This window comes from Schistocerca americana, chromosome 1 (assembly GCF_021461395.2).
Source record: "Schistocerca americana isolate TAMUIC-IGC-003095 chromosome 1, iqSchAmer2.1, whole genome shotgun sequence".
Lineage (NCBI taxonomy): Eukaryota > Metazoa > Arthropoda > Insecta > Orthoptera > Acrididae > Schistocerca > Schistocerca americana.
Window position 1 is genome coordinate 1,027,537,257 of NC_060119.1, and position 23,552 is coordinate 1,027,560,808.

Consider the following 23,552-nt stretch of genomic DNA (forward strand, 5'->3'; position numbering starts at 1 on the left):
GAGCAACGAACCTAAGGCGAGTAAAACTTAAGCACAGAAAAGTCATCCATTATCAGGCGAATAAAAATTAGTACCTGACAAAGATCTGTTCGTTCAGTACTCTCGTCCGAACACAAACAAATAATACCGCCAGACTGCAACTAAATTGTTTAGTTCCTTTTTGCGCTATGTTCTATACAATCCCATACCAAGTATTCGAGTTTTCACAGTGTCATGTGACAAAGCAGCTGTTTTAAAACTTTTGGCGGCATCGCTGTAACCATTCTTACACGAGTAAGCGGCCGCTGAAGCATTTTTGAGCTTTTCTTTAAGACTTGATGCTTCAGCATTTAAAAATAAATAAATAAATAAATTGCTCAGTGAGGTACATCGTCCTAGAGTGACGCCCGTTTGTTGCTTCATGGTGCGAAGAGAAATATCGAGAATGACTGTTACCTTTGTTTTGACTTAGGCATTTTTTTACTAAACATTGCAGTTTTTACTGAAATGTTTACAAAGAGGTAATCACTGCAATAACCAGGATAAATCCCAGAATAATAGTCACAGTAATAACACAAGCTGGCAAGTTCGACACTAGCGCAATATTAAGGAGAGTAAATCTGAACAAAAGTCCGAATGCGAGTGACGGTGCGACAGCATATCTCGAAGCCCCACTCGAATGCTGATGTACAAGCGTACAGAAATCTGTAGCCAGGCCGTGACGACGAAAATCAAGTTGGAGGGGGCAAGCGCACACTAGAGGGGAATGATACGCGAGCCACTCTTTGCCACGTCTGCTATAGAAGGATGAAGAACAGTGGCGAAGCGTCCAGTAAGGTTGTAAGGCCGAGACTACCATATAAATTTCAAAATAATTCGCCCATACTGAATTTAATCCGCTCTGATCACTTACCCTCGTCAATGTTTTCAAATATTTTACGTTAAAGTTTCGTATATGCACCTGCCAGTACAATGCAACACTCCTCTAGCTTTACAACCTATAGTAGCTCGGAATTCTACGTGGCAGACTAGGGTTTCTTCAGCCTGGATATGGTTTGTAAAAGCTGGCGTTTGATTTGTTTCAGCTTCTCGCCATCAGGTGGTTGCACGCCTAAGTGTAATGACAAGTCTTTCAGCAGTTCCCTGACAGATAGCGCTACTTCGTATCGTCTAGCACGCAAGCAGAAAGGCGGGCAGAACGAGAACGATTAACTCTTAATTTAAGTGTTTATTTGAAATACAAAGAACGAGAAAGTATTCATAATTCATAGAAAATAAATGTGAATGCACCATTGGATGATGACAAGAAATAGCTTATGTATTTTCATTGTTCCTCAGATGAAAATTTAGTAGCCTTACTTATTTCAAACGTTGGTAGTTCTGTATCGTGACTGTAGGTTTTCACATCAACTGTAGTAGACGTGCTTATGGCGAAACCGCGAATATTAATTTTGCAGTTGAAATGTAAGTAGTGGTAGTGATTAACTGATTAGTGAAGTATATTTCTGTGTGCCGTGTCCCGTATGAGATGTCATCATCAATGTTTCTTGACACTGTGTTGTCGAAAGAAAACCTGCTGTTTGTCTAATATTTATGTCATTATGTTGTGAAGCAGAGCCCCGGATCTACGATATTTCCGAACGGGGGCAAAAAGTTGATAGTAGCGCCCCCCCCCCCCCCCCTCACCCCCTCGAGCGTTCAAAATACGGCGGCATAAATTAAAATAAAAGAAGAAAAGATTTTTCCAAGATGTATTCACTTTTAGTGCTCATCTTTCGGAATAGTTTCACACATAAAACATACATGTTCAAGGAAATGTAAGGCATGTTATTTGGTCTTAAGTGTGCCAAAGTTCAGTGCACGTCTCTTTACACAGCTTTCTTCTATCTCACACCACTGTATTTCGCTCTGTGGAATTCAAATGTGTATATTTTGTAATAGAAGCCATCAAAGCTATGTTCAGCACAGTGGACATTAAAATGTCCTGTGGTGCCTCTCCTGCCCCCAGTCGGCCGGTCTGACATTCTACCCCCTTTAAAAATACTTACAGTTAATAATCAGTGGGATTATTTGTGACTGGGAGGATAAGAACTCTTCAGAAAATTGGTAATCTTTATTGTCTATTAGCTGATAACTTTCTGTTTTGTATGACATAAAATTAAATATAGGAAACATAAAAGCAGTAAAGACAAGAAACAAGAAAGACCGTGCACATTTCTTCAATCCTTAGGTCCAGAAATTTTTTTCTCTCTAATCTTGCTACAGCTTTCCACTGCGTGCTTTCATTGCTGCGAAAGAATCTATGACCTCATCAAAGTTAGTCAAACTTTTGCTACCTGAAAAATCAAAATGTCCTTGACTAACACTGAAAAACTGTCAATACGAATAGTATCAGGCCTGGTGTGGTTTCTCACATTGATAACGTCTATTGTTCACTGTCTATTAGATAAAACGTATTACCTCTTTCTAATACTGCAGTAATTGCAACACACCTTAAATAAGCGAGAATTTTTTGGCACATATGGTCATTTTTGTCTCTCATTTGCAGAAATAACACAACAGAATTCACGAAGTACCAAAATAAAATGCCTATTAGGCCTACTACAAGCAAAAAGCTTTATGTTAGCAAATAGTTGCACTTTCCATTCATGTGCCCCAGTTTCTCAAGCATGATACAAAAGTAGTAGTAGTAGTACGAAATTTTTATATAAATTTGAAATCTTCATATTCTTCCATATAATTTGTGTGATGTCCCGTTCCTCCTCCTATCTCGTTCTAAAAAACAGTCTCTTGACCTGCTAGAATTACTGTTTTAATTATCCCGTGTTTGTTCTCCGGTTAGGCTTTATTACGTGTTCGTACAAGGCGTTTTCTTTGCTATCGGAGAATAGAATTAATCACCTTAGTTCCTTTCGACAGCTAAAAAGCGTGAATGTTCCATTTCACGCTGTTAAATACAATCAGCTAGGCACAGTAAGAATTGACCATTCTGTTTCACAAGCAACACACTTTTAAGGTTTGTAACACAACGAAAACATTGATCAAAATAGAAGTGTAATGAAGAGACTTATTTCGACAATCTGTTTTTTAGCATTGCAAGAGTTAGCTTTCGAAGTCATGACGAATCTGAGGTATCAGTAAATAAAGGAAATTATTTAAAACTTCTGGGTTTCTTGGCAGTAGAAAACCCGTACATGAAATATCATTTAGCATCCGATGGAGTATTTAAGGGCACTTTCTCTGACGCCCAGAACGATTCAATAGCTTGTTGTTCAAGAAAAAATTCAAGTGAAGTTAAAAATTTTATATAAGTACAAGCCGACGAAACAACGGATGCCTCAACTAGAAGTCAAATGAGTGTAATTTTTCGTCTTGCAAATGACGAATCAGGAGACATACAAGAGAGATTCGTAGGGTTTTATGACGTATCTAAGAACTGGAGTGCACAAGGCATAGCCACTGTTTTGTTGCATGTGCTTTGCAGTTGGAATACTGATTTAAAAAAATCGGTGTCACAAACATACGACGGCTGCAGTGCAATGGCACGGAAAAATTATAGTGTCCAGTCTATTGTGGAACAAGCGTATCCTCATGTTCTCTCTATCCACTGCTACGCATATCAATTGAACCTAGTCCTCCTCTATGCTTGTAAAAATATTATCCAACTAAAAGTTTTTGTGGCAAAATTCACGCATTTTTTGCCGTCCCAGTAAAGGAAGTGAACTTCTGAGGGAAAGGAATTAAAACTATCAGGTCCTTGTGAAACAAGATGGAGTTTCCATTCACGCGCTGTACAAATCATTATTCTTCATTATACAGAACCTAACGATGTGATAAACAATAAATGGTGGGATGATAATTTCTCACATCAAGCATTTGGGCTACATAACATACGAAAGACCGGACTTATCTTTTTCTACTGCAACTGTACAATTCCATTTTCCAGCATACAAGCATCTTGTTTGACATCTTGCGAAGTAAAACTGTAGACATAAGACGCAGTAAGCTTGAAACTGAAAACCGCATTAAGGCTGGGGAATGACTAAGGTGTGAGGAAATAATTCTGAAATGCATAATGAAATCTAAGAGCCATATAAACTCAGCAGGAGTATCTGAAATTAATTTTAACGAAACAGAAGTAATTGTCCAGAAGCTAAGAAGGCTATAATTCGAAATAATTGACACAGTAGCAGTAAACATCGAAACTAGTTTCCAAAACTTCCATGAAACAGATTTTACAGAACTTGTAAATGAGAAAAAGTTCTCAGGCTATAGTAGGACAAACAGTTTCTCTATATGTGAAGTTGAAAAACTCATTAAAATACATCCCTTATTGACAGTGAAAAAGTGGAAAGAGAAGTTATCGTGTATTTACAGCAGTGAGGATATACGTCTAGGGCCTGAGGACCTCCTTAGATCCATTATAAATAATGGTTTAAAAACGTGTTATCTGAATGTGTGAAGTTACTGTCGTTAGTTCCTGTAACTTCAGCAACCACTGGATCTTGCAAAAGGAGCATGAGTACATTGAAACGCGTTAGGGCCTACCTTCGCAACACAATGAGAAATAACAGACTGTCAAACTTGGCGATTTTGGCTGTAGAGAAGGGAACTGTGAAACCTTCAACCAATCAGCAGGATCTCATATCTCGTGTCATCGATGTTTATGCCCAGAAAAGGACAGAAGAATAGAACACATTTATAAAAACATGTAACGATGCATTAGTATGTTTTTTTATGTGTAGCTATTTAATATTTTTATGAATTTATCACAATTTCTGTGGTAGTTCCAATCGAAGTAGAAATGTGAAACTAAGTTCCTTTGGCAGTATTTCTGTTTTAAAAGATTCGATTTAAGATTTTTCTTTTTTCTAAATTCGTAATTCTCAGCCTGCTCTACAAAAAATGCCACGCTTCACCACTGATGATGCACCTGATAACGTATGAGATTAAGAGGTAATACTAAGAAGATCTGAATTCGTGGAAAGTGCTTAGCAGAAGGTTAGGGTAAATTAGAGAGACGCACTCTAATAGTCCACTGTGAGACGATCGTCACAAGGAAAACCCATACGTGCGGTAAGGAAGAGAGCATATAAACCAGGATACAAGGCAGTTTGTTATAGTAGATGCACAGGAATGAAAATATTGCTGGATGTAACGATGTGGAGTAAGTTAGGACATCAGGTAAAACTCTGGCATCCAACCGACATTGAATTCGAATGGAGCATTAGATTCAAACTGACAACGCTTGGTGAAGGGCACGTCTGTGATTTCAGGCTTATTTTGTCTTAGTATACAGTAATATTCGATTTTAAAAAAAGAACCAAGAAAGAGAAATGCCGTTCCAGGTTTTAACGGTGGCTTGTCTTCTCTAACATTTGATTACTTCGACCAGCTCTCTTCTGTACGCCTAAGAGAGCTATGCCCTACGAAAGTTATCCTGTTCCTACGTTTTGTTATTTAGAGAACTTTTTTTTTTATTTCCAACCGAGCAGTCTCTTCCACGCCTATGCTATACACGAAGGCCTAAGAGATTAAATACCCTTATCATTCTTGTTCAAATTCTAGTGGGGATAGGTTATGACCCAGTACCTCATTTGTGGCGGTGTACTTGGCGCCGCGCTCGAGCCCGGCACTCGTTAGTGAACAATAATACCACGCGGCTGCAGCTATTAAGGCGTGCTGCAGAATTTTAATAGTGCTGCCGTTATTGCAGACGGCTCTTGGCATTACGGTTGTAGTTCCTCTGCTCTGCGTAACGCCATTTAGAAGGACTGAAGATATGGAGTGTTGTTTACTGATGCAAAAAGAGTAATTTCTTTTGTTGACTCGTGCTGTAATAACACGGCTTGGGTAATTACCGTTATTCTTGATTACACCTGCTACCATTATAAAGACAAAGATACGACCTTCTTCTCACTACGCCACGTGTAAGCAATTACGTCCTTGACGTTGAAAGGAAGTATTATGGAATTCGACATATCTTTGTAGCCACCTTTAATACGTCTAGTGCATTAACGATGCTAATTTTGTTCTTAGGGTGCAGGGGTAAAGACTCAGATAGATCATTTATCAAATTAGCTTTGGAAACTGCCGTTTAATCTAAACCTAAGACAGCAACTGTGACCACAACCAGTACAGCCTCTACAGATATTACTAGCTGAGTACCCGGCATACTTATTTCAATCTCCCATTAGTCCAACACTTCGTTACCCTATCTTTTTCTATTTCCTCCGTCCCCCTCTCTCTATCCATCTCTTCCTCCCTCTCTCTCTGTCCATGTCCTTCTCCTCCTCTTTCTTTTATCTGTCCATCTCCTCCTCTTCACCCTCTCTATCCTCTCCTCCCTCTCTCTCTCTCTCTCTCTCTCTCTCTCTCTCTCTCTCTCTCTCTACCTCTTTTTTCCCATTCTCTACCTTCCCCTCTGTCCATCTTCTTCTCTCGTCTCTCTCTCTGTCCATTTCCACCCCCCTCCCCCCTATCTCTGTCCATCTCCTCCTCTTCCTTCTCTCTGTCTTTCTGTCCATTTGCTCCTCCCCCTTCTCTCTCCACGTCATCACGCTCACCCCAATAGAAAACTGGTAGTTCTCATCCCCACAGTATTTCTTTCAGATTGTAACTAATATGTATGTCATACCTGGATGAAATCGTTCTATGAGTTTAGGATGAGCCTTTTACCTGTGGCTTGGCGCACGTAAGCACATAATAGATACATTTCACATACACTAAAGAGCCGAAACATTACGAGCACCTGTTTAATAGAGTGCTATTCCACTTTTCAAACACAGTGCAACAGAGGTTCTGCTTGGATTCTACAAGTTCTTGACAGGATTCCAAAAGCATGTGGCACCAGTTGTCTACGTATAGGTCAAGGAATTCCCGGAAATTACGGGATGTTGGTTTACCGGTATGCAGGTGGCACCCGATATGTTCCAGTGCGTGGAGATCAGGCACATTTGCTGACCAATACTCAGTGTGAGTACTATAATGCCCCTCCAACCACTGTAGTACGATTCTGATCTTGGAACACGAAAAGTTATCCTGGTGGAGGATGTCATCACTTTAGGGGTGACTCCAAAGCATGAGCCGACGCCGATGCAGATGGTCCGTAATAATGGCCTCGTAGCTCACCGCTGTCGTGATATAACCAAAGATCTCATGGAAGACCAACTCATTATACCCCATGGCATAATCCTGCCCTCACTGGCCTGCATCTGTGGCATGGTGCAAGTTTCGTGCAGCCATTCGCCTGGATGAGGGCATGTGAGGATCCAATCATCGACCTGGTGTAACAAGAAATGAGACACATTCGACAGACGACACGTTTCTACTGAACAAAAGTGAAAACACAGGGTTGCTGTGCCCACTGCAATCTGCACTGACAATTTCTTTGGGTCAACACAGGAACACTTAGGTGTCGTGTGATGTAAAGTTCCATGCTCAACAATGACTTTAGAACGGTGTGCTCCGAAACACTTGAGCCTGCACTAGCACTGTACTATGACGTCAGATCTGCCACAGATCGCTGTCACTCCTGGATTACACAGCGGGAGATCCTCAGACCGCTACGTTTAGTGATGAGACTTGGACGTCCAATACTATACGGCCTAATCGTTATTTCACAATCCTTCAGCCACTTCCCATATGTGCTGACGACAACAGTACGCCTACACACGACCAAATTCGCCGTTTTAGAGATTCTTGATTCCGGCCTCAGCGCCACAACCAATGTGCCCTTTGTCAAAACCACTCATATCAGTGGATTTCCGTATTTCTAGAAGGTACTCAACCTCGCGGTGGGCACTGGTCATAATGTTTTGACACCTCAGTGTACATTTAACGTATTCACTCGTATTTGTACGTATATTTCACCTGCATCCCTAGCGAATTTCGCATTTCAGTTTCATTTTCACGCAAATCATTGGTTATGACGGTTCTACATTGATATGGTGTTGCAGGTACAAATAGTGATATACGTGACTGATATGCGAAATTTATTGGAAATAGAGTCCGCCCCTATAGCTGAATGGTCAGCGTGACGGACTGCCGTCCTAAGGGGCCCGGGTTCGATTCCCAGCTGGGTCGGGGATTTTCTCCTCTCAGGGACTGGGTGTTGTGTTGTCTTCATCATCATTTCATCCCCATCTGGCGCGCAGGTTACCCAATGTGGCGTCGAATGTAATAAGACCTGCACCAAGGCAGCCGGATCTGCCCCATCAGGGGCCTCCCAGCCAATGACGCCAAACGATCAGAGTTAGCAGTAAAAAATTAATAAATGAAAACGTTATGTATGACGCGGCAATTTCTTAGGCTTCTCATTGTTTGACGTCATATGTCCTGAACTGTGTCTCTTACAGTGATATAACTTTGCTGGTACATTCAGTGTTATGTCATTACTGCATGAAAAACAAGTTGTGAATACAATTAGCAGTAAAGAAAGAACAAATTGAAACGTCGTGCTCCATGCGGCAGTTTTACTTCATGAACAGTGAAAATGAAGTAAGCGATAAACGTTTTTCCTTTCATCATTTTGTTGATGTTGTCGGCGAGAAAACGGTTCGTAAAGGTTTCAAATTATATGTAAAGTTTGTTGCACGTGACTAAGCGCTCTCATTCCCAAATACTGGATGACTAAAGTTTTTCACACCCATCCCGATCCCTTTGACATATAGGTGTTTCTTATCCCTGCAATGATACTTTACAGACGGTAAGTGATATGTGTACCAAGTTTAGTTGAAATCGGTCCAGAGGTTTATAAGGAGATATGGAACATACATTCACACAAACGTCCATACATCCGTCGTTATATCTATGGATTATGGAAATAAAACAGAAAAAGTTACACGGCAGCTATTTCAAATGGTATGGGGTACAAGACGGCACGCGACACGGTCACCGATTATTCGCTTAGTTGGGCATTTGGACAACAGCCGTTACATTCTGACGTGTTAATGTCGGAGATTATGCTCTGTATTTGACGTTTCAACATGATAACGCAAAACAGCTTGTTGCTTGTGTTGTCATTACTCACTTCGATACAGATGTCATTGGACTCGCCCTGAAGAGCATTTTTTGCAGATCTCTCAATAACTTTTGGAGTTATTCATCTACATGTGCACCTTTTGTCCGCAAGTCACCTTATGGTACTTGTCAGTGTGTACTTTTATGTTCCACCGCTGCTTCCCACTTTTCGGTACAAATAGCGAATTGAGTGAGGTAACAACGATTGTTGGTAAGCGAGATATTCTGAGTATAACTAAGCGATCTGACGGACAGAGTGAGCAGAATTCTGGAGTTGATTGCTGATAATGCTGTGGCGTACAGGAAAGTGTCAACATTCAGTGGATGTAGGAGGATGCAACACGACTTACACGAAATATCTACTTGGTGCGATGAGTGGCAGCTTGCTTTAAATGTAGAGAAATGTAACTTAATGCAGATGAGTACGAAAACCAGCCTCATAATGTTCGAATTCAGCACTGGTAGTGTGCTGCTCGACACAGTGGCGTCGGTTAAATGTCTAGGCGTAACGCTGCAGAGCGATATCAAGTGGAACGAGCGCAAAGGGCAGTAGTAGGGAAGGCGGGCTGCCGGTTTCGGTTTACTGGAAGAATTTTAAGATAGTGAAGCTCATCTAGAAATATGACAGCCTGTAGAAAACCAGTGCAATTCATTCTTTATTAGTACTCCAGTGAAATTTCCTGGCAGACTAAAATTTTGTGTTGGACCGAGACTCGAACTCCAGATCTCCGGATCTTTGACTTTCACGGACGAGTGCTCTGTCAACTACTTCTTTCCTTTTTTTATTGTGTAACGAAATCATCAACCGGGCGCTCATCACTAAGAATATGATACGGGTTTTCGAATAACTAAGTAAAAGAGAGAAAAAAGAAAATCTGCGTGTGATGGGTGAGTATAAGAGCAGCTCTCTCCGGAGCTTCTGCCTCTGGTCGCGTCATCTCGCAGGACTGGAAGAGGTAACTGTTTCTTCATGGTCACTGTATACTTCCTCATGTTGTTCAACTTCGCCTTCTCATACGTTGGACATACCGGCTACATGGAACATTTCGCAACGCACTGTCCAGGAAATTAGAAAAATATTGTTGGTAGTGCAGAGTCGCCAGAGTTCATGAAGTTGGTTCCACAATTCCAGCACAGTCTTCAGTCTGTCGCGAAGCAGATAATGCACCGCTTGGGCTAAATGGTTCAAATGGCTCTAGGCACTATGGGACTTAACATCAGAGGTCACCAGCCCCTAGACTCAGAACTACTTAAACCTAAGGACATCACACACATCCATTCCCGAGGCAGGATTCGAACCTGCGACCGTAGCAGCAGCGCGGTTCCGGACTGAAGCTCCTAGAACCGCTCGTCCACAGCGGCTGGCTCCACTTGGGCTATTAGCCATGTCACCGCGTTCGTCTTGGCTCATGGGTAATACGTTCTGTCCGGAGAAAAAAATTGTAAGGTCACCGACTTGTTGTCCTACACAGATATGGAAGGCAGTCATCTTCGTAACTATTAGTTCAATTCTTTTATCTTGGCGGCTCGCGCATGCCCGCCCAGACGCGGGAGATTGCTGCGTTGCCAGTTGCACACGACGCACGCGCCAATAGAAGCAGCGCCATAGTATAGCATAGTTTGAAAGCTTACGTTTAGGGGGGAGCGCGCAGTTTATGAAGTAAAGCCACCACGGCCGCATTAACCCTTTCCCTGCTACAGAGACGTACTCCCCGCATTGTCATCACTGCACTGCTCGCCTGTGCTGACACATGGTGTTACGACTGCTTTGACACTTATCATTCGATTTCACAAAAACTGTTTGGCCCAAAAATTTGAATTTTACACATCTTCATGACTGACACCTTCCCCCCCATAAATGACTTAATTTTGCTTCGATGTTCAACACACTTACTGTGCAGCATTAAATGCAGTAAACCATTGCACGAAATTTTGAAGAGTTTGCAGAGGTAAAAACTCCATAGCGTATACTTTCCGTATGGTCGATTTTAGTTGCCACAATGTTGAGAATGAAATGTGGTCAAGATACCTAAATTTCATATAAAATTTACTGTATAACAATATCTCATTTAAGTATCAGATAGGTGTCGTATGTAATATTGAGAAATATTCCGTCTTTCGCGACTGTAATAAAAGTTTTATTTATACCAGTCATTTCGATTTTTTCTAAAAAGTTCTGATTAAAACAATGTTGGCGAAGTACACAAAACTGAATTGTGGACGTAATAAAACACAGAAAAATCCGGCCACGGTGGCCGAGCGGTTCTAGGCGCTTCAGTCAGGAACCGCGCGGCTGCTACGGTCGCAGGTTCGAATCCTGCCTCGGGCATGGATGTGTGTGACGTCCTTATGTTAGTTAAGTTTAAGTAGTTCTAAGTCTAGGGGACTGATGACCTCAGTCCCATAGTGCTTAGAGCCATTTGAACCATTTACGACCAAAGAGCCTACCGAGTAAAACTCTGAGGGTCGGATGCAAACCAGAAAATAATAAGGATGGCACGTAGACAATGACACAAATCACAACGAGGATTACAGAATATTAGTCCTTTTTATAAGCAAGTAGTTCCATGGATCCACGGTGCGTCGCAACGGTTACTGAGTGGTGTCTGCGAAAGCGTGGTAGGAGAGGGCAGCCAGGCCATGAGCGGTCGAACGACGCGAATGTTGCCAACCAACCGACGGGATGTCTGCCCGCTGTTTGTAGTCGACGCTGACCCCGGTGAAGTACTCCGGTATCTCCGCTGCGCGCAGGCCCTCCTTGCGCAGCTCGTGAGTTCGGCCACTCGGACCTCGTGACCACCTCTTTTCGTCACGCTACCGCAAATCCTGTGACTTAACGAGCAATTCGCTCTCATTTAAGTATATGCCCGAAAGATACAGCCTTCCAGAAATTGTGAAACGAATCCTGTCGTCCAGGACCGTGTGCCGCAAAGAGCGCAGTTTCACCACGAGATGGGGAAATTCATGCTCATCAGGCCCAAGCGCTGTAGTGTGAGTGAGACAGATGAGAACCTACACCATAGGGAAACCCCATAGGAGCTGTATGTGCAAAGGGAGGTGTAGCAGTGTTAAATATGACGGACCTCAGATGGGCCATAAAGGGAAACATTTATAAAACTGTTTCCTTCTGTAGTAATTCAGGGAATGAACGAACAGTAATTTTAATCTACTGACTTTCTTAAATTTTCGTGGTGATCCCAATAACACTTCAATATTGATCATATCTATAATAGTTCAGGATTTACTGTTAAAGTGAAAGTACCGAGTTTTGTAAGAAGTGGTGGAACGGCTCTCGTCGTCGGAAACCCCAGCACTCTCTACTATGGCGTCTATGGCGTCATCGTCGTCTGCTTCTTCGCGTTCTTCTTCTCCCGTAAGAAGAAAGCAATCGTCTGTTGGTGTGCGTCGTTTCTTTCGCCGTTTTGAGGTCCTCTGTTCACGCAGTCATACACCCATATACATATCCCAATGCTGATTCGAAGCCCTATCGTCTCTGGGACAGAAGCAGCCGTCGGTACCACCAGCCAGTCAATTTACTTACTCGTCTCCATTCCTGTGACATAGGGCTTCTGATTAGAATCTTGATAATTTTACCATTCTATAACAAAATACCATTCAGAGGTATCAAATTTTATCCTATCAATCAGATTCTATTCTGAATTATAGTAGTTGTATGTTTATTAACATGAATTGGTAAACGACCAGTTGAAGAACCCTATATATAACATAAAATGGTTTAAGCCACCATTTTACATTTTACAATACTTAAATATTGTATAGAGCATGTCATGAATATCAATATACTTCACAGGACTTTTAGAAGCAAACATACTAATACTAAGTGTACACAGAGCAGTACTGAAGAGAAGATGCTGATCTTCTCTTCATTACTGCTCTGTGTACAGTTAGTATTAGTATGTTTGCTTCTAAAAGGACTGTGTCGTGTACTGAGATTCATGACATTCTCTACACAATATTTAAGTAATGACAAATGTAAGGTGGTGGCTTAAAGCATTTTAACCCTTACCCGTGAGGATAGTCCATGGCTGAAACAGATAGATATTTGGGTTTAAAATAAAAGCAGCTGATGGTCAAAGATGCATTTTATACATTACTTGACGGCTGTTGCTAGTCGCCTTCCAAGAATGTTAAGTTACTTCTACTTTCCATACATAGATTTTCAGCTGTATAAATTGCATCACACGTTTGACCTTGTTTAGTACATACACATGCTTGCTTAAATACAGTACTCCATTGCTCATATAAGCTAAAAACAGTTCTGGTCCAAGTACTTGGGCACTACTTAAATTAGTGTCACTACGACCAGTGTTGGTTTTGTTCACTTGCGACTTTTCTGTCCCGCTGGTAAAGCTACACAACTAATTATTGTCTGAGAACAGAAATAACACACGCATGTTCCCACCAGTCTATGTTGATTGTTTTGTGTAATGCTTCCAGTTGTAGAGTTATTTATATGATGTCAATACTTCAACAGTATAATCTGTGTATATGTGTTTTGTATCTAATTCATGTGTTTGGCTACATTTAATTGTAAGTTGTGCATTTTGTCACTTATTACTTGCTTACTCTCTGGTGTGGCGTCTTACATACGGTAATACTCTTACACTGGGATATTTGCTGTGATTACTGATTCGGGTCATTTCTGTATCTTGCTCTATATTTATTGTATGACGGTTACGTTACTTTAAATATTCTGAAAACGTGGGCTGGTTAGTGTCGTATTTCTATCGTATGTGTGCTTTACATCGTCTTTTAAAATTTCTCCTAGTCATTCCTTACATACACTGTACTGCAGCTTTGGCTGTTGAGTTATTATGGGCCTGCTCGTTGGATTTTATGTGACGGTGCTTAAATTTACTTGGAGGGTGATTGTTGTAGTATATGCTACGTTTAGGAGATTTATCTGCAGAATGGTCGCAACTTTATCTGTGTACGTTATTGTGAACTATGTCATTCTAGCCTATCTGTTATCGCTGTATCACACCCATCGTTGACTGCTATTTCTTTCATTGTTTGCATTTCTTTTTCAGAATTTCTCTTGAATGGGATCCTATTTATTCACGATGTAACTCAGCTTTCAGCCTATGTTTGGTTGTGGAGATGACTGGATATCAAGTGTAATATTGTGTGCTTCACATGAGGGTTTACCACTTTCCTTTGTTCTTGTTATGTCAACAAATTGTATTGGTTCCTTTTTTTACTTTTTTTAATGCGAGTTTTACTTTTCTTGTCTTGTTAATTCATTTATGAAACTTGTATATTTCTTTCTCTGCTTTATCTAACGAACTAATTACATCATCTGTGATAGTATGTGACGTATTTCCTTTCTGTGGCCACATAGAGAATATTGGAGCAGAAACGAAAAGATACTGAGTATAGAAACCGCAGCAGTTATGCAGTTGCGTGTTCAGACTGCACACAACAACTGTGCAGCTTCAATAACAGTTACTTATATTAGAATGCTGTACCACCAGAAAAGTTCTTTGGAGTACCCTCGTATCGTGAGAATGGTGGCTGCGTAACTGTGCCCTCAGAAACATTTGCAAGCAACTTGAATTTTCTCCCCGTGAACGTATTCCGTAACATCTGGCATTAGAAATGTGTGTTTTAGTCAGGAAGGCAAGAAACTTGAATTTTCTCCTCGTGAGCGTATTCCATAATGTCAGGCATTAGAATTCTATGTTTCAGTCAGAAAGGAAGTTAATTCATTCTCCACTAATGAGCGAGCAAGGCACGATGGCTGTCGCAGCGAATGCAAAGGATCTTCGCTGTCACTCTAGTGGGCGGACCCATAAATGGCAGGTAACTGGGCGTAACACGATGTCACACTATGCGGGCATACGTTCGATGCTGGCTGGCAGTGATTGGTGGACGCCTGTAATGGCTGCGACCCGCCGCGCATATCGTCTGTACACGATAGAGCAGTTCGTGTGTGGTACTCTTTTAATATTGTGATATTTCAAGAGCTACCCACCTGGTTGGTTTAATTCCATGCAAAAATGTGCTGTACGAAATTTGGACGATGTGAATTAGTGCATATGGGTCTATAAATTTAGAAAATCCAGAAAACAATATCTCCTTCACAAAGCACTACTTCATAACAAATTCATTAATTTCCTAATGTTTCCTTATTTCACAGATGACGTGGTAGGTGAATCACTCCAAGCCCTGTAGAGACTGCAGAGCGATCTGAAATGCTCCTCTTAATGTTCCAGGTTAGACAGAAGGTATGTGTCACCATGTACAATATGTTCTTCTTCAGTTCACTTAAAAGAGAACTTATTCGCTCGGGTATTAGTCGCATGATGTAGCTGAAACCAAGCTACTGACTGTTAATCGGAAGTTAATGGTTTTCTTTTATAATTCGCGGGCGCGTAAATTAATTGTGTGTCAAACTGGCATGCTAGCTACACCGTAAGTAATGGTTTTCTTGTGTAAAAACTCAACAACGGTGGCAGCTACATAGTCTTGTTGAATGTTTACAATTAATTACAATCTTCTTTGGCGACACACAATATCGTGGTATATACGTCATATGCTATTCACGAAATAAGGTGCACGCTAAAAGCTATTTACGGCTTGAAAGTGTTTATGTTCTTTGATGAATTTAAATAGCACACGAAGAAAATGCAATGTTTGATATTTATATTTCCCTCTCAGTACATATGTCAAACAGTGATTCTGTTGCCTTTCTGTAGTCAAAGCATCGTATTTTGATATTGCCATTCATTGAAAATTTCAAACATATCAGTTTTTCAATCCTGATACTTCTCAAGTGGCTTCGATAAAAATTTAAAGCTACTTATTGTAAATATGCCATGAATCTATCGCCTCGACATTATCTGAAAATGATTTGTCGTCTGAATCCACGCATTTCATTGTGAGATACTATCATCAAACGAAGATACGAGGATTGGAACTTTAATAGTGGCTACTATTTATTTACAGCTCGCACAAAACAGGTACGTGTTTCAAAGTTTTACTGACCTTCAAAGTAGTCACCAGCATTGTGTGTAACCCGTTGCCAGCGATGTGGATGTCGTAGGATACTCTTAGCAGTGCCAGTTATGTTCAAAATTCGAGCGGCGCCGTCTATTGCCTGACGAATTTGTAGCAGTTCTGAAGCGAATGCCGTGAAGTGTTTCCTTCAGTTTAGAAATCGTGTTCAACTCACGAAGGCTTAAGTCAGGCGAGTGCAGTACGTGGTATAGCACTTAGCAGCCCCATCAGTCAAAGAAATCAGTAACTGCTTGCACTGTACGTGCTTGAGCATTGCCCTGAAAAATGATGGTCAAGTCTTGCAGAAAGTGTCATCACCTCTGTCTCTAAGCTGGCCGTAGATTGTGTTCCAATAATGAACAACATGTTGGTTTTCTTAACGCTCTGTTACTTATATCTGGTATTAGCTGCAGCGTGGTAGCGCTGTGTTTCAGGTGTTGTGGTTACCGTACTCAGTTAATGGTATTTGAACACTGGTTTCATTGTTGGAATCACGTTTTTATCTGCGAGTTGCCTTCTAATAAAAGCGCTAGCATAAACATTTGATCGGTTGCTGCTTCCGAAAGTGTAGTTACATGTTACATAGTTTTTAGCCTGCTGTTTTCAATTTTCCGCCTCCCGCCTAATGTCTAATCAGGCTTTAGTTTTTTGTTTTTTTTTTACATTCCGTCCCCTCTCAGTGGCACTTTCTGAATTGGGCTGACTTACGCCAGTTGCAATTGGAAGGTGCTTGTTGCGCGGCCACATTTGGGCACTGAATCCGATGAGCCATGTGGTAGATGTCTTGCCTTGCCAGTTAGCGTTTGACACGAAAGCTTCGACCTACTGCTTATAGGCCAGCATTACGAGATAGGTTTACGTGACTCCAAGTATCTTACTTCTCTAATACTGTTATGAACCTGCATTTTAGAGATATTATTTTATCTTAACTTTCAAATACACCTGAAGATGGGGCATAGTCCGTGGCACCTGTTAGAGTGCCGACCGGAGTGGCCTTGTGGTTCTAGGCGCTACAGTCTGGAACCGAGCGACCGCCACGGTCGCAGGTTCGAATCCTGCCTCGGGCATGGATGTGTGTGATGTCCTTAGTTTAGTTAGGTTTAATTAATTCTAAGTTCTAGGCGACTGATGACCTCAGAAGTTAAGTCGCATAGTGCTCAGAGCCATTTGAACCATTTTGAATCTGTTAGAGTGAAGACTTTAATCAATAATGCACTGAGCAGCTGTAACGGCTGTTTTAATCACGAACGTTACATATAAAAGCTTTGCATGTCCCACCAGCAAAAATTTGTTTGTTTTTTACCTGATCTGACTTGAATAAAAAACACTTCTCAGTTGCATGAAAGAAAAGACTTCATCAACATCTGCAATTAATTGATAAACTGAAGTTGTAAATGATCTGGCACATAGAAATGTGAAGATTATGGAGGATCTCTATAAATTATTATTTATAACGAGAAAATGGTAAATGATGTTTTTTTATGCACCAGAAACTTGTACACTCGTATAATAACTGGAGTGTATAAGTTTCTGGAGCATAAAAAAGATTTTAACTAAGAATACGGATTTTTAACAGATAGTGCCAGTTTCTTCATCATATTTAACAAACAAACTTGTGCTCTGTAATATTAAGATTGTATTAATACATTTTACGTATCAGTGTTACATTTATCAGTATCAGTTCAGTTAGTATGTTCAATGTTTCTTTTTTTATGTTAAGAAATGAGATTTATCGTTTTTCCAAGATGTAAGAGCTTAATGGCATCCGCTCCACTTTTCGTTGAATGCAACCAACATGGGCGATATCGCACAGGAAAAATAACATGAATAATAGGTGACATCCTACAGCATAGGTTCAGTTTCCTAATTTCGTGATTTTGTACCTAAAAAGGCACATGTGGCCTAGACAACCACCACTTCACACGGAAAAGATCGACAGATTGCTACGTGTAAATGGCCGTAAATGTGATTTCTTCTCTTAAACGAGCAGCAATGATCTCTGTGCAGCATAGAGTGAATGCCAACAGCGCACGGATCCACTGCTTTAGATCAGTCACACACCAACCAGTTCGGCAATCACCCAACGATTCACGTAGCCGATGTTAACGGAGATAAACGGCCAGATGTGAACACTGCTTCTGGCGTTCCCTTAGAGGAGCGTTGTGAACTGTTACGGTTCGCTGTTCTCTACATATTGTGCACAGTGTAACAAGCCACGTTCGTCGCCGTGGATGAATGTCTGTATTATCGAATAGTGTCAAGGAACACAACACGTTACGGAACTTGAAAGTTGTCTGCTGTTAAGACATCTTTCTTGCCATGTATTTATGCACACACCGACAAGCGACTGCATCTCTCAAAGACTCACCTGTGTGTCTCAAAGTCTTACTTATCCGTTTGCTAGAGTGGTTTATCTTTGTCTAGGAAGTGCGAGGCGTGTTTTAAATAAGTCGCCTGAACACGGAGGTGACAGTCAATAGAGATGCTTCGCGGCAGGAGTCGGTTATGAAGGGCCGGGTGGTCACTGGACAACGTGAAAACTCGTCTTCCGCTTTGTGCTGTGAGGGCGTAGCGATCTGTTTGGCACAGACGCTTTCTCTTGTGATAAAGAAATACACGTTGAAGAACCATCGTTCTGGGTTATGCTGAAGTGTTTGCTTGCTTGACCTGAATTTGAGTAGCGCCGCTTTGTGGAACGTAAGATTTTAGTTCTTTGTTCGAGTTCAGTTACGATAGAACGTGCGGGAGTCAATAGCTAGTTGTTATTAAGCCATTCGGCTTTGCAAGTTGATAGTCTCACTAATCATCAAACAATGCCATTGGGGTTAATACAAATATGTGGTGATCTTCTTTGTCTTTTGTATATGTACGGTCATGTAATGACATGTGGTCTGTTGAAAGCCAGTTGTATGTAATCTGATCAGCATTCAAATCTTTACATATGTTCTCGAATGAAATGCGATTCGCTTTTACTATATTACAGTCAGAGAGAATAAATTACCTTCACAGTGGAGACACTTCATCGTTTTTAAAAATGGTTCAAATGGCTCTAAGCACTATGCGACTTAACTTCTGAGGTCATCAGTCGCCTAGAACTTAGAACTAATTAAACCTAACTAACCTAAGGACATCACACAAATCCATGCCCGAGGCAGGATTCGAACCTGCGACCGTAGCGCGTTATTTTTAAACAACAGAACTTAAAGGCATATGGTTGCAGCGACGGTGACTCCGATATCACGTAGTTCAAATCTTTTCAGTTTGTTGCGTTTTGTTGAATACAGAGTGCAAACACATTTTCGTTGCACAGATTACACATAGGAGGCCGCGCGGAGTGGCCGCCCGGTTAAAGGCGCCATGTCACAGATTGAGCGATCCCTCCCACCGAAGATTCGAGTCCTCCCTCGGTCGTGTGTGTGTGTGTGTGTGTGTGTGTGTGTGTGTGTGTGTGTGTTCTTAGCATAAGGTAGTTTAAGCTAGTCTCGGTAGTATGTAAGTCCAGGGACCGATGACCTCAGCAGTTTGGTATCTTACGAATTCACACCCACCTACATACAAGTTGCAATTCATAGACACATACAGTGTGTAATTACATGAGATCTATTGTAAAGATACGGTTTCAGTTGTGTTTTGGTTCAGCCTGCGTTAAACTTCCTTTATATCTTCTGTCGCGGTGTGACGTTGTTCCTTGTCGCTACGAAATTCAAAGAAAGTTAACTTGCATTAGTTCACCTGTGGGTCAGATAAACAGAAAAGGGGAATGTTTCAGGACATTGAAAACCTTGCTCATAGTTTTTTTTGAACTCACAAGCCTTAAGTATAAAGTATTGACGGGCTTTCGAACTGACAATGAATGGAGAGCAGAGTGAAAGGAAGCGATTTCCAGTTGATGTCTAAATATTTACATAAACAAAAAGGAAACTACGGCACACGGCACTGGTGTGCGTAGATGAACATGCTGAATGGCTGAAATGTAAACTTATACAAGACATTCTTGAAGAGACAGAAGAATATTACTATATCAGAAGTAGAAGAGAACCAAGAAAATTAAAATATAATAAAGACGTAGCAGCAAGAAATGCATCAGACAGGTACTGAGACAAATTATGTCGCTCAAAAGCACAAATTTTGAGGTTAGTAAAAGGCCCATGAAAAGCTGTTAGGAACACAGTGCTATATGGGACATTGGACAACACAGATAGGAAACTATTCAAAACTTTTTTAATGTGATGTTACAGGAGGCTACTGTAGGCGTTCACTTAAATAATTAAGAAGGCGTGAAAAGAGTTCACGAGAAAAACTGCTTCGTAAAGGGTGATCTTCAGAAGTCGGTTAGGCTCATATTACGACATTAGTAGTTACAGAATACTGTAGTTGAAGAGATCGTCGACAGACAGAATCATAGGAGCGGACTTAGATGTGTGTAGATTTGGCAAATCATCAATGATGTAAGATACAGCAGTTAGGCTGAGTTGAAAAGAATATCTGACGAGCCACAGGAATGGAACACTCCATGAAGCCACTCGTAGATTGACAGTCCAGCAATTAACCAGTGTAGATCTGAAAAAGATCACTAAATGTAGAAACTGATCACATGAGGCACCCTTCAACTGTGACTGAAATAGGTAATTAGGTCTCGTACTTTCTTATGACAATGTTTTCTGTTTCTTTTTTATGTCATTAATTACGAAAAACAAAACATATTTATGTACACATCCTACTCAAACTCTCAGCAATAAGCGCACTCTGAATGACTGAAGCAGGTCTTCGGCGAAAGATAAGCCCTTTATTTACTGCTCCTACTGTCAAACATTTTTACCTGAAAATTATTCAGGCAGTGCTCCCTCAAGTGCTATAAATCTATGATACGGACGCGACGTGATATCGGCTATCGCAACACCCACCTGCAGTTCACATTTTCATTTTTTTTTTTTTTTTTTTGTATCACTCTTCATCGTGTGTCATGCGGTAGAGATCTCGTGAGAGATAAGCACCGGCCGCAGACGACGGAAATCACACGTAAATCATATCGTTATGGTATCAGTGCAGGGTGTGGAGCAAGTCAGAAGGTTCCGACGTACTTGGTGCCAGATATTGAACCGTAACGATCGGTGTTGGAATATCCCCCATTTTTCTACCTCGCATCGCCAGCAATGACACAGTGTATCAGATAGAAATTTGCTGTTCCTCTGATTGACAACTGAAAGTGGCTCGCGAGGCTTGGACCGATCGTTTCGAACGTGCTTTGTATGTGGGCGTTACTAGTGACGAAAATAACGGACCGACACAAGGTTTGCTTCGCAGGGAGTAGGTGCCGAAAAGTGGTTAGCATTCAAAGGCTAGAAATTCTGCGGCGTGTCGGGGCTACATTCGGACTGCAACTTCCTTCCATTTACGAGTTCCTGAGAAGATTGATGTAGCTAACAAAGGTACGACACCATCATGTGGAACGGCACATAAGCAACGTACAAATGTCACAGAGAGAACTCATTGATAAAGTATAGCATGCACGTAAGAACTTGAACCAAAACAATAAACAAGTAGCCTCTCTCTATGGGAAAGTTGGGTATTATTGGACAGCAGATTGTATTGGATAAGAGCTGCTCCTGAAGTATAACGCTAGAGGAAGTACCTGTCGCGGCTTGCAGTGTGAACTATGAAATAACAAGAAGCTCATGTGATTCTGAATCCAAACAACACAGCGTTTCGGAGTGTACAAGAACCCCCATCTTGTACTAAATCTCCTTAAATGTCTCAGTTTCGTCGGAGAGTACGTAGAGAATGCCAAAGAGACGCGCTTTGCCATCCAGGCTTTGTGGAGATTAAAGCAATCCGTTCTTGGACAATCTTAGTGAGTCGTCGTTTTAGAATTCTATTTGTTTTGCCGAGAAGCTCTCGAAGTTTATGTCCCTCGCAGAAGCAGTATCAGCGCTGTCGCGTTCTCTGTAAAGTGCAGTTCTACTTCCTGTTATTTTAAGTGATGAATCGGGAAGCTACATTATTCGGGATTATTTTCTAAAGAGATGCCATTACGATCTATTTATTTACTAAATACCCTACATTGGTAACATCGACACAGTTAAGAGAAAAGATTTAAGAGAAAACTAAGAATTTCCTGAGACCCTGGTCTTTCGACAAAGCTAGAGCGGAAGGCATCTTATCGGTGACTGGCGACTACGGCGCACAGCCTGTACCTCGTACTTACACTCCTGATATTTCATAGCGGTTCGTACATTTTCGTTAGTTTAAACATTTCATTTATTGATTAAGATGATCGATTTCTGGCGTTGTAATGTTGTTATAAGAGAGTACTTACGATCTGTAGGCTTCTTGTAATATCTGAGTTGGAAAATGCAACGTTTATTAGCAAGTACACCATTTTATTAAGCAAGATCACTTCTTTCACCCCGGAGTAGGAAGTACTTCGTTGCTGACGTAACGGTCGTCGTTATGTCTAGCCACAGCGCGTCACACCATCGTCCACTTGAAATGCAATATGGTCCCCTGGGTCTTGCAGCCAGCGTGGGAACTGAAATCTTGTTCCCGACTGTGTTTGTTCTGCAGTACAGCTTTACTCGCAGAATGGTACATGATGTCTGCAGACGCGATATAAAATAGAAAAACAGGAAAATAAGCAAATAAAATGTGGCTTGAACAGAAGGGGTACCTTAAAAATGTTCTAATCTGTGTGAATTCCTAAGGGATGAAACTGCTGAGGTCATCGGTCCCCAGACTTACACACTACTTTAACTAACTTAAACACCCGTGCCCAAGGGAGAACTCGAACCTCCGACGGTACCTTACAAGTGGCAACAAGTTACCTATTTCGAATTAGTTTCGCTTTGCACGAACTTGCCTAGTGGCAACTTTGCTGTGCTTTCTATTCTTGCGTTTCGTTCGCAAATAAATATAATTATATTTTCATTATATCCAACGATAAAAGTGATATTATGCTCTATATTGTAATGTGCAACAATGTTTAGCACCAGGAAGAACAGGTAAAACCATCACAGCGATTCGTTCCGGTTGCATCATACTGAGCAGTCTTGAATTGTGCCGAACAAAACAGATACCATAAAACCTTACTGTTTTACGACATTTTTCCTTCGGCTAGGAAATATGGAGAAGTCGCGATATGAATCGCCTGCAGATAGCATGCAGAAAGTCGTAGAAACCGTGAAACTTCTTGAACTGACGATAAGGGAGGCGAGTGAGGAATATTAAGTTCCAAGATGTACATTAGGTAATAGGCCTAAAATGTCAATTGAAAAACATAGATGTCACCATGAATCCTCTTTTAGTAAATAAGTTTTTCGTGAGAACATTCAGGCGTGAATAAGAAACAACTTTCTAAGATGAAATAAACCTTCGAAGAAAACTCGATCAGTAGCTCGTTTGCGATGATTCGGCCTTTGTGAATTGTGACCATATAAAACAGAAGTGATTTTTTACGTCCCCGGAGTAGTGTTTAGGTTCTGTGCTGTTCCTTATCTACGTAAACAATTTAGGAGACAATCTGAACGGCCGTCGCA